Below are 10925 nucleotides of genomic sequence, written 5' to 3' on the forward strand. Positions count from 1 at the left end.
TAAAATGTTGTAGTATTCTGTAGAATACTACATAATACTACAGTATTATCCCCAAACAGAAACATTGCCCATCCCCCTCCTCCATATCGCAATTTACGAAAAACCTACATGACTAGACTATATTGTGTTCCTTAGAGTATATAGAAGAGCAGAAGCATTAACTATCCAGTCAGACCTCCGTCCTACCAACCTAATGGAGATGGAGAATTTGCTCTTTTAGTATTTCTCCAGTAGGTTTCCTGAGGGAGATAGCCTCCACTTCCATGTCAAAGATAATAAAACAAAAACACTATAGTGAATACTACAGTAATGTCTCCATAAACACTACAGTAAATACTACAGTATACTACAATTCACAAAAACACATGAATTACTCTAGTATACCCTTAATACTACAGTTATTGTACTACCGTATTTATACTACAGTTAACTGTAAGTACTACAATAGACTACAGTAAATATTACAGCATAGGCAAAAACACTACAGTGAACGTTAAATTAAAATCAGCAAAAGCACTGCAGAGAATACTGTAGTATTTGTGCCATAGTATACTATGACCCACTGCACACATTTAGCTCCAACATGGAGATCATACAGGGCAGAACGCTGCAGCTGTACTTTGAATTAGATCATGGGTTACTTGTCTTTCCTCTACGTTTCCCACTTCCTACAGGGGAGGGCAGTTAGACATGACAGCTCAGGCCACACTGGTTTCTAAACATAATGTAATTTGGTCAAGTAATGAGCGTACCACAGGAAGTTGGTGGCACCTTAATTGGGGAGGACTGGCTCATGGTAATGGCTGGGGCGGAAGGAGTGGAATGGTATTAAATACATCAAACACATGGTTTTCATGTGTTTGATGCCATTCCATTTGCTCCGCTCCAGACATTATTATGAGCCGTCCTCTCATCAGCTTACTACTTACTATAGAATTCTGTAGTAAACGGTAGTATACTGTAAAATATTATACTACACACGGTAGTATCCCTCAATCGTGTGTAGTACTTAGTATAGAATTTTGTGTTATACCATAGAATATTATAGTACATTATTCAGTATTATCCACAATAAAGAAAACCTGCAAAAACATGATTTTTTTTCTACAGTAAATACTACAGTATTTTATTTTCATATACCCTGCTACCCCAACCCCGGCCAACAGCTCCGCACCCCCTGCAGCTACTTGCCCAAGCCTCCCCAGCTTCTCCTTCACCCAAATCCAGATAGCAGATGTTCTGAAAGAGCTGCAAAACCTGGACCCGTACTAATCAGCTGGGCTAGACAATCTGGCACCCTCTCTTTCTAAAATTATCCGCCGCCATTGTTGCAACCCCTATTACCAGTCTGTTCAACCTCTCTTTCGATCCCTAAAGATTGGAAAGCTGCCGCGGTCATCCCCCTCTTCTAAAGGGGGTGACACTCTAGACCCAAACTGTTATAGACCTATATCCATCCTTCCCTGCCTTTCTAAAGTCTTCGAATGCCAAGTTAACAAACAGATCACTGACCATTTCGAATCCCACCGTACCTTCTGTGCTGTGCAATCCGGTTTCCGAGCTGGTCACGGTTCACCTCAGCCACGCTCAAGGTACTAAACGATATCATAACCGCCATCGATAAAAGACAGTACTGTGCAGCCGTCTTCATTGACCTGGCCAAGGCTTTCGACTCTGTCAATCACCGTATTCTTATCAAAAGACTCAACAGCCTTGGTTTCTCAAATGACTGCCTCACTTGGTTCACCAGCTACTTCTCAGACAGAGTTCAATGTGTCAAATCGAAGGGCCTGTTGTCCGGACCTCTGGCAGTCTCTATGGGGGTACCACAGGGTTCCATTCTCGGGCCGACTCTTTTCTCTGTATATATCAATGATGTCGCTCTTGCTGCGGGTGATTCCTTGATACACCTTTACGCAGACGACACCATTCTGTATAGATCTGGTCCTTCTTTGAACACTGTGTTAACAAATCTCCAAACGAGCTTCAATGCCATACAACACTCCTTCCGTGGCCTCCAACTGCTCTTAAACGCTAGTAAAACCAAATGCATGCTTTTCAACCGATTGCTGCCCGCACCTGCCCGCCCGACTAGCATCACCACTCTGGACGGTTCTGACTTAGAATATGTAGACAACTACAAATACCTAGGTGTCTGGCTAGACTGTAAACTCTCCTTCAAGACTCATATTAAACATCTCCAATCCAAAATTCAATCTAGAATCGGCTTCCTATTTCGCAACAAAGCCTCCTTCACTTACGCTGCTAAACATACCCTCGTAAAACTGACTATCCTACTGATCCTCAACTTCGGTGATATCATTTACAAAATAGCCTCCAACACTCTACTCAGAAAACTGGATGCAGTCTATCACAGTGCCATCCGTTTTGTCACCAAAGACAGTATACCACCCACCACTGCAACCTGTATGCTCTCGTCGGCTGGCCCTTGCTACATATTTGTCGCCAGACCCACTGGCTCCAGGTCATCTAAGTATTTGCTAGGTAAAGCTCCACCTTATCTCAGCTCACTGGTCACCATAACAACACCCACCCGTGGCATGTGCTCCAGCAGGTATATCTCACTGGTCATCACCAAAGCTAACACCACCTTTGGTCGCCTTTCCTTCCAGTTCTCTGCTGCCAATGACTGAATCACTGAAGTTAGAGACATATCTCCCTCACTAACTTCAAACATCAGTTATCTGAGCAGCTTACCAATTGATATTTGGTTTCAGGTTTTGCGGCCGGAGGGGGGGGGGGGGGGGGGGGGTACTGTCACGCCCTGACCATAGAGAGACATTGTTTCTCTATGGTGAAGTAGGTCAGGGCGTGACTGGGGGGTATTCTAGTTTATTATTTCTATGTGGGGTTCTAGGTTATTATTTCTTTGTTGGTGATTTTGTTGGTGATTTTTTGGGAGTTACTGCATCCCTCACGGTCAGCCATCAAAACAAGATCCTACATATCTGCATATTTAGATATTCATATTCTAACAATTTCAATATTCATGTGGTATTACTTTCATAACTGTTCTTGATGCCAGACTGACAACTCACAAAAACATTATTTTGGCTACAAGTCTGCTATATGAGAACACACGGAATGAAAAGGTTGGAGGATCCAGTTTCAATCCAGAAACTAGCTAAATTATAATGAATCAACTCGCCCAACTTCTTTGTTTCCTGAGAGGAGACCCTCCAACAGCCAGACAAAGCCCCTGCTTATGAATGAGCAGTGAGAACTGCCCTATTTTCCCTGGAATGCTGGGGATGGATTTATTGACTTGCTCCCTAAACTGTGAATCACTTCATTAAACTAGACCTTTGGGACTCTGAGGGGGTTCACTTATAAGTCTATTAAGAGAGCAGTTCTAATACATATAACTAACAGCATTGACATCTTTATTCTAGCTTTTCGTACTGTATGAGGTGTGTTCCCCTTTTTTTACAGTATGTTCCAGCTGTTTTCATTAAGAAATAGCTATGTATATCCCTAGACACTCAGAATAGCTGTTATGAAGAGCAGAATAAGTGCAACACTGCATGGCCTCTCCATCGGAAATGCAACTTCCTTAAACACCCCATAAAATACACATTCCCCTCCCTTTCTAGCCATGTGTGTGAAGCCAACAGACAGGCCTCATGGTAGTCCCTGAGACCATTTATTCAATGATTAAATAAAGCTCTCTGTCTGCTTAATTAAAAAAAGACATGCTAATACATATGTGTGTGGAGAGAATAGAAACATTATGCCTCAAATATCTTTTGTCAAAAGATTCCTTATATATTTTTTTACAAGTAATTGAAGCAGCACGTTTTCCCCCGAGTACACCATTGCAAAACAAACAATTATTGTTATTTGAGTCTGCAACGTGTTTGAGCCATACACATACTCTACTTTTGAGCCAGAGCCATACATGTACTGTCGTAAGTATTAAGTGTACTGTAGGAAGTGATATCTTAATTTCACAGTGGGATGTCATGTCGCCATCGACATATTGCCTTCAATACAGCTTCAATTATATGTTATAGCAAGTCATTGGAGGAGGAACCGTGTTAGAAACGTACATCACTTGAAAAGTAGATAGTCAAGTTATGGCATTTTTATTGCAAGGAGAGCGAGTGAGTGAGTGAGTGAGTGAGCCAGTGCATGTAGTGATCTTTCTATTTTAACCACAATCTTATCAGAACTCTGGGTGGGGGAGATATGACGGGCTAAATCGCAGGTGCCAGCATTTCTAGAACAATAGATGATTTGAATGGGAAATGATAACACAATGTGCTGTTTTCTGTTTTAGCCTAAATATGTGCCAACGGGGATTTCCAGAGGCTAGTGATTCAGCATCTAATGCCTTCAGCTGGCAAAGTGTTATGCCTACTGTATTGTAAATAACAATGTCACCACATGCATGTGTCACTATCTCTTACACGCACATCAACTACACACAGCACACACACAGAGCCACACAGTTTTGGTTTGAAATACCAATCTTGTTTGAATTCATAATCCTTGAGGCATTGCTGTGTTGAAATGAAATGTATGATACATCTTTCTTATCCCTTCACATTACTCCAACACGTGTGATGTTAGCATACAAAAGCAAAGAGGGAACTCAGCCTATATCCACAACTCCAGGTCTCGTTAAAGCCCCTGCGATAACTCTCCTGCCCTCCACTACGACATAAATCTCTGCTTATCTCAGCCCCTGAACAGCAGGCTTTCTCTAAATATCTGCTTTATATTAAGTCACAGCCTTTAAAAAGGAGAACAAAGACTTGTTCAGGGTATAAATAATGCCCAGGGTGAAGCCTTGAGCAGATTTACACTGCTAGACTGGGGGGAAGGGATTACCTCTGCCACTCCTCCGCTAGGCTCTAGCCCAGCACTGACCGGCTCTCTCTGTCCAGTTAGACGGATGGCCTAGGGCCACATAGGGCCAGGCCTGAATCTGGAATGTCTGAGTTCACAGGGTCACCACAGAACCTTCACCCCACATAATCAGGGTCCAGTGATTAACTTCCATTACTCCCCTTTCCCAACAGACACAGCTCAAAACGTAAAGAAAATATTTTGAGCACAGATTATGGCTGTGTTCTATTGAGATTGAAGCATAGTAGGCTTAGGTACCCTTTTGTTTGTTTGAACCAAATGTTTTTGTTGACTCTCACAACTATTTATAGCAGCAGGCGTCTTTAAGGAATGTCTTGGGAATTATGATCAATACCCAGCGTTCAAGCAAAACTAAATATTAAATATTTTGTTTTGTTTTCTACTCAGTTTAAGCTTCACATGAAATTCCAACCTAAGCATAAAGATAATAACCAACAGTTTAAAAATTGGTTGCGTTTCACAGTCATCAATTTGTAATTACATGTTTTAAATGTCCAATGCTTTCAGATATTTCTTACAGAATAGTATTGCAATAGCTCATTTAGAAAGAAAACAACCTGTGAATGTGTTTCTTAATTTGGTGGTTCCTTCCTGGGCAGTATTACTTTCATCATTAAGTCCTCAAACATTTGACAGCAGTCTGTATTATTTGGCATATGTAACCCATGAGCATAGTTGTTTTTATTACGCATGCCTATGCAGCATAGGGAGATTGTCTTTAACCTATTCCCTCTCATCTTTATGGATCGTGAAAAGGAACCCAAGAGCAGTCTTAGTGTAAACGTTTGTGATGGTCATCTGAACCTGCACAGCATCTTCTATTACAGTTGGAGATCAGATTACTGTACATTCAATAACGATTTTGCTCAATAATTCTGCTAGTACAGACTTACAGAAATTTGAGTCAGATGACCTCAGCAGTTTGCAATATTCTGTAAAGAAATTAATAATGATATCCAACTTGTATAAATGAACTACTCCATTTATGGACTTTGGTATTGTCCTTAAACAACCTTAGAGGGTAGGGTGTGTTTTTTTGTGTGTCTATGGTCAGTATTTCCTGTTAACATTTGTATCACACTATATACTTATACCAATCCTAGACCAATGATTGTTTTATATTTAGATCTTGGCTTGTGTTAATATATGTATGTTCTATTAAAAGAGGGCAGACTTGGTCTGAAAACATCTGTTTCTAGTATGCGTTACCAAAACCTGTCCCTCCAGGTTAAACATTTGATCTTTCTATCTGGGCTGTTAGTCAAGCCTCTCCTGGGACTAGGGTTAGGGTGAGATTAAAGTAGGTTATAGTTTCTCCACAGCGCTTAGTTTACTGAGTCCATACTCTGAGTTAATAATCTGCGTTGGAGAGGAGAGTTCCTCTGTGAATTAATATAGTGGACAGTAACAATATAATCTCAAATGAACTACACTGAACAAAAATATAAACGCAATATGCAACAATGTCAAAGATTTTACTGAGTTACAGTTCATATAAAGAAAAATAAATAAATTCATTCGGCCCTGATCTACGGATTTCACATGACTGGGAATACAGATATGCATCCGTTGGTCACAAATATCTTAAAAAATAAGTATGGGAGTGGATCAGAAAACCAGTAAGTATCTGGTATGACCACCATTTGCCTCATGCAGCGCGACACATCTCTTTCGAATAGTTGATCAAGATGTTGATTGTGTCCTATAGAATGCTGTCCCACTCCTCTTAAATGGCTCTGCGAAGTTGGCAGATATTGGCAGGAACTGGAACACGCTGTCGAGCACGTGGATCCAGAGCATCCTATACGTGCTCAATGTATGCAGGCCACAGAAGAACTGGGACATTTTCAGCTTCCAGGAATTGTGTACAGATCCTTGCAACATGGGGCGGTGCATTATCATGCTGAAACATGAGGTGATGGCGGCAGATGAATGGCACGACAATGGGCCTCACAATGTCATTACGGTATCTCTGTGCATTGAAATTGCCATTGATAAAATGCAATTGTGTTCATTGTCCATAGCTTATACCTGCCTATACCATAACCCCACCGCCACCATGGGGCACTCTGTTCACAACGTTGACACACGCCATCTGTCATCTGCCTGGAACAGTTGAAGCTGGGATTCATCCGTGAAGAGCACACTTCTTCAGCGTGCCAGTGCCCGTCGAAGGTGAGTATTTGCCCACTGAAGTAGGTTACGACGCCGAACTGCAGTCAGGTCAAAACCCTGGTGAGGACGACAAGCACACAGATGAGCTTCCCTAAGAAGGTTTCCGACAGTTTGTGCAGAAATTCTTTAGTTGTGTTTCATCAGCTGTCCGGGTGGGTGGCTGGTCTTAGATGATCCCGCAGGTGAAGAAGCTGGATGTGGTGGTCCTGGGCTGGTGTGGTTGCAAATGGTCTGCGGTTGGGAGGCCGGTTGGACATACTGCCAAATTCTCTAAAACAACATTGGAGGAAGCTTATGGTAGAGAAATGAACATTAAATTCTCTGGCAACAGCTCTGGTGGACATTCCTGCAGTCAACATACCAATTGCACGCTCCCTCAAAACTTGAGACATCTGTGTCATTGTGTTGTGTTACAAAACTGCACATTTAAAATCAACATTTTATTTGTCACATGTGCCGAATACAACAAGTGTAGACCTTACCGTAAAATGCTTACTTACAAGCCCTTAAGCAACATTGCAGTTCAAGATATAGAGTTAAGAAAATATTTACTAAATAAATCGAATCAAATCAAAAAATTCCATAACAATGATGAGGCTATGTACAGGGGGTACTAAACATGTAGGTATTACAGACATGGTCAGGGAGAGGTTGAAAATGTCAGTGAAGACACTTGCCAGTTGGTCCGTGCAAGCTTTGAGTAGACGTCTTTGTTATCCGTCTGGCCCCGCGGCTTTGTGAATGTTGACCTGATTAAAGATCTTATTCACATCGGCTATGGAGACCTGATCACACAGTCGTCCGGAATAGCTGGTGCTCCCATGCATGCTTCAGTGTTGCTTGCCTCGAAGTGAGCATAAAAGGCATTTAGCTGGTCTAGTATGCTCGCGGCTGGGTTTCCCTTTGTAATCCGTAATAGATTTTAAGCCCTGCCACATCCGATAAGCGTCAGAGCCGGTGTAATAGGATTCAATCTTAGCCCTGTATTGACGCTTTGCCTGTTTGATGGTTTGTCTGAGTGCATAGCGGGATTTCTTTTAAGTGTCTGGTTTAGTGTCCCTCTCCTTGAAAGCGGCAGCACTACCTTTAAACTCGGTGCGGATGTTGCCTGTAATCCATGGCTTCTGTGGGGACGACATTGTCGATGCACTTATACACTACCGGTCAAAAGTTTTAGAACACCTACTCATTCAAAGGTTTTTCCTTATTTTTACTATTTGGAGATTGTAGAATAATAGTGAAGATATCCAAAACTAAATTCAGAAAAAAAAGAAACATCCTCTCACTGTCAACTGCATTTATTTTCAGCCAACTTAACATGTGTAAATATTTGTATGAACATAAGATTCAACACCTGAGACATAAACTGAACAAGTTCCACAGACATGAGTCTAACAGAAATTGAATAATGTGTCCCTGAACAAAGGGGGGGGGGGTGGTCAAAATCAAAAGTATCTGTCAGTATCTGGTGTGGCCACCAGTTGCATTAAGTACTGTAATGCATCTCCTCCTCATGGACTGCACCAGATTTGACAGTTCTTGCTGTGAGATGTTACCCCACTCTTCCACCAAGGCACCTGCAAGTTCCTGGACATTTCTGGGGGAATGGCCCTAGCCCTCACCCGATCCAACAGGTCCCAGACATGCTCAATGGGATTGAGATCCGGGCTCTTCGCTGGACATTGCAGAACACTGACATTCCTATCTTGCAGGAAATCGGACCCTCCACCTTCAGATCGATCCCTCTCCAGAGTACAGGCCTCAGTGTAACGCTCATTCCTTCGACGATAAACGCGAATCCGACCAACACCCCTGGTGAGACAAAACTGCGACTTGTCAGTGAAGAGCACCTTTTGCCAGTCCTGTCTGTTCCAGCAATGGTGGGTTTGTTCCCATAGGCGACATTATTGCCGGTGATGTTTGGTGAGGACCTTCCTTACAACAGGCCTACAAGCCCTCAGTCCAGTCTCTCTCAGCCTATTGCGGACAGTCTGAGCACTGATGGAGGGATTGTGCGTTCCTGGTGTAACTCGGGCAGTTGTTGTTGCCATCCTGTACCTGTCCCGCAGGTGTGATGTTCGGATGTACCGATCCTGTGCAGGTGTTGCTACATGTGGTCTGCCACTGCGAGGACGGTCAGCTGTCTTTCCTGTCTCCTTGTAGTACTGTCTTAGGCGTCTCACAGTACGGACATTGCAATTTATTGCCCTGGACACATCTGCGGTCCTCATGCCTCCTTGCAGCATGCCTAAGGCACATTCACGCAGATGAGCAGGGACCCTAGGCATCTTTCTTTTGGTGAGTCAGTAGAAAGGCCTCTTTAGTGTTCTAAGCTTTCATAACTGTGACCTTAATTGCCTACCGTCTATAAACTATTAGTGTCTTAATGACTGTTCCACAGGTGCATGTTCATTAATTGTTTATGGTTCATTGAACAAGCATGGGAAACAGTGTTTAAACTCTTTACAAGGATTTTTACGAAGTATCTTCGAAAAAGGAATGTTTCTTTTTTTGCTGAGTTTATCATGGAATCATGTAGTATCCAAGAAAGTGTTAAATAAGTCCAAATATATTTTATATTTCAGATTCTTCAAATAGTCACCCTATGCCTTGATGACAGCTTTGCACACTGTTGGCATTCTCTCAACCAGCTTCACCTGGAATGCTTTTCCATCAGTCTTGAAGGAGTTCCCACATGTGTTGGGCCATTGTCCTGTTGAAAAACAAATGATAGTCCCACTAAGCCCAAACCAGGTGGGATGGCGTATCGCTGCAAAATGTTGTGGTAGCTGTGCTGGTTAAGTGTGCCTTGAATTCTAAATAAATCAGTGTCACCAGCAAAGCATCCCCACACCATAACACCTCCTCCTCCATGCTTTACAGGGGAAATACACATGCAGAGATTATCCGTTCGCCCACACCGCATCTCACAAAGACACGGTGGTTGGAACCAAAAATCTTGAATTTGGACTATCAGACCAATGGACAAATTTCCACCAGTCTAATGTCCGTTGCTCGTGTTTCTTGGCCCAAGCAAGTCTCTTCTTATTATTGGTGTCCTTTAGTAGTGGTTTCTTTGCAAATATTCGTCCACGAAGGCCTGATTCTCGCAATGTCTCCTCTGAACAGTTAATGTTGGAATGTGTCTGTTACTTGAACTCTGTGAACCATTTATTTGGGCTGCAATTTCTGAGGCTGGTAACTCTAATGAACTTATCCTCTGCAGCAGAGGTAATTCTGGGTCTTCCATTCCTGTGGTGGTCCTCATGAGAGCAGTTTCATCATAGGTTTTTGCGATTGCACTTGAAGAAACTTTCAAAGTTCTTGAAATATTCTGTATTGACTGACCTTCATGTCTTAAAGTAATAATGGACATTTGTTTCTCTTTGCTTATTTGAGCTGTTCTTGCCATAATATGGACTTGGTCTTTTACCAAATAGGGCTTTACCAAATCTTCTGTATACCTTGTCACACCACAACTGATTGGCTCAAAAGCATTAAGAAGGAAAGAAATTCCACAAGGCACACCTGTTAATTGAAATGCATTCCGGGTGACTACCTCATGAAGCTGGTTGAGAGAATGCCAAGCGTGTGCAAAGCTGTCATCAAGGAAGGGTGGCTATTTGAAGAATCTCAAATATAACATATTTTGATTTGTTTAACACTTTTTTGGTTACTACATGATTCCATATGTGTTATTTCATAGTTTTGATGTCTTCCCTATTATTATACAATGTAGAAAATAGTAAAAATAAAGAAAAACCCTTGATTGAGTAGGCGTTCTAAAACTTTTGACCGGTAGTGTACTCCTCAATGCCACTAAATTAATCTCAGAACATATTCCAGTCTGTGTTAGC

The 10925-nt window shown here is 42.1% G+C and overlaps 1 non-coding gene across 1 annotated transcript; it reads left to right on the plus strand.

Annotated features, from left to right (window-relative positions):
- The first annotated feature begins 202 nt into the window (after nucleotides 1-202).
- LOC139419836 (U7 small nuclear RNA) lies at nucleotides 203-257 on the plus strand. The gene has a single exon (XR_011635449.1). It is a non-coding gene; the product is annotated as a U7 small nuclear RNA (small nuclear RNA).
- Nucleotides 258-10925: the final 10668 nt, after the last annotated feature.

Source organism: Oncorhynchus clarkii, chromosome 10, assembly GCF_045791955.1.
Source record: "Oncorhynchus clarkii lewisi isolate Uvic-CL-2024 chromosome 10, UVic_Ocla_1.0, whole genome shotgun sequence".
Classification (NCBI taxonomy): Eukaryota; Metazoa; Chordata; class Actinopteri; order Salmoniformes; family Salmonidae; genus Oncorhynchus; species Oncorhynchus clarkii.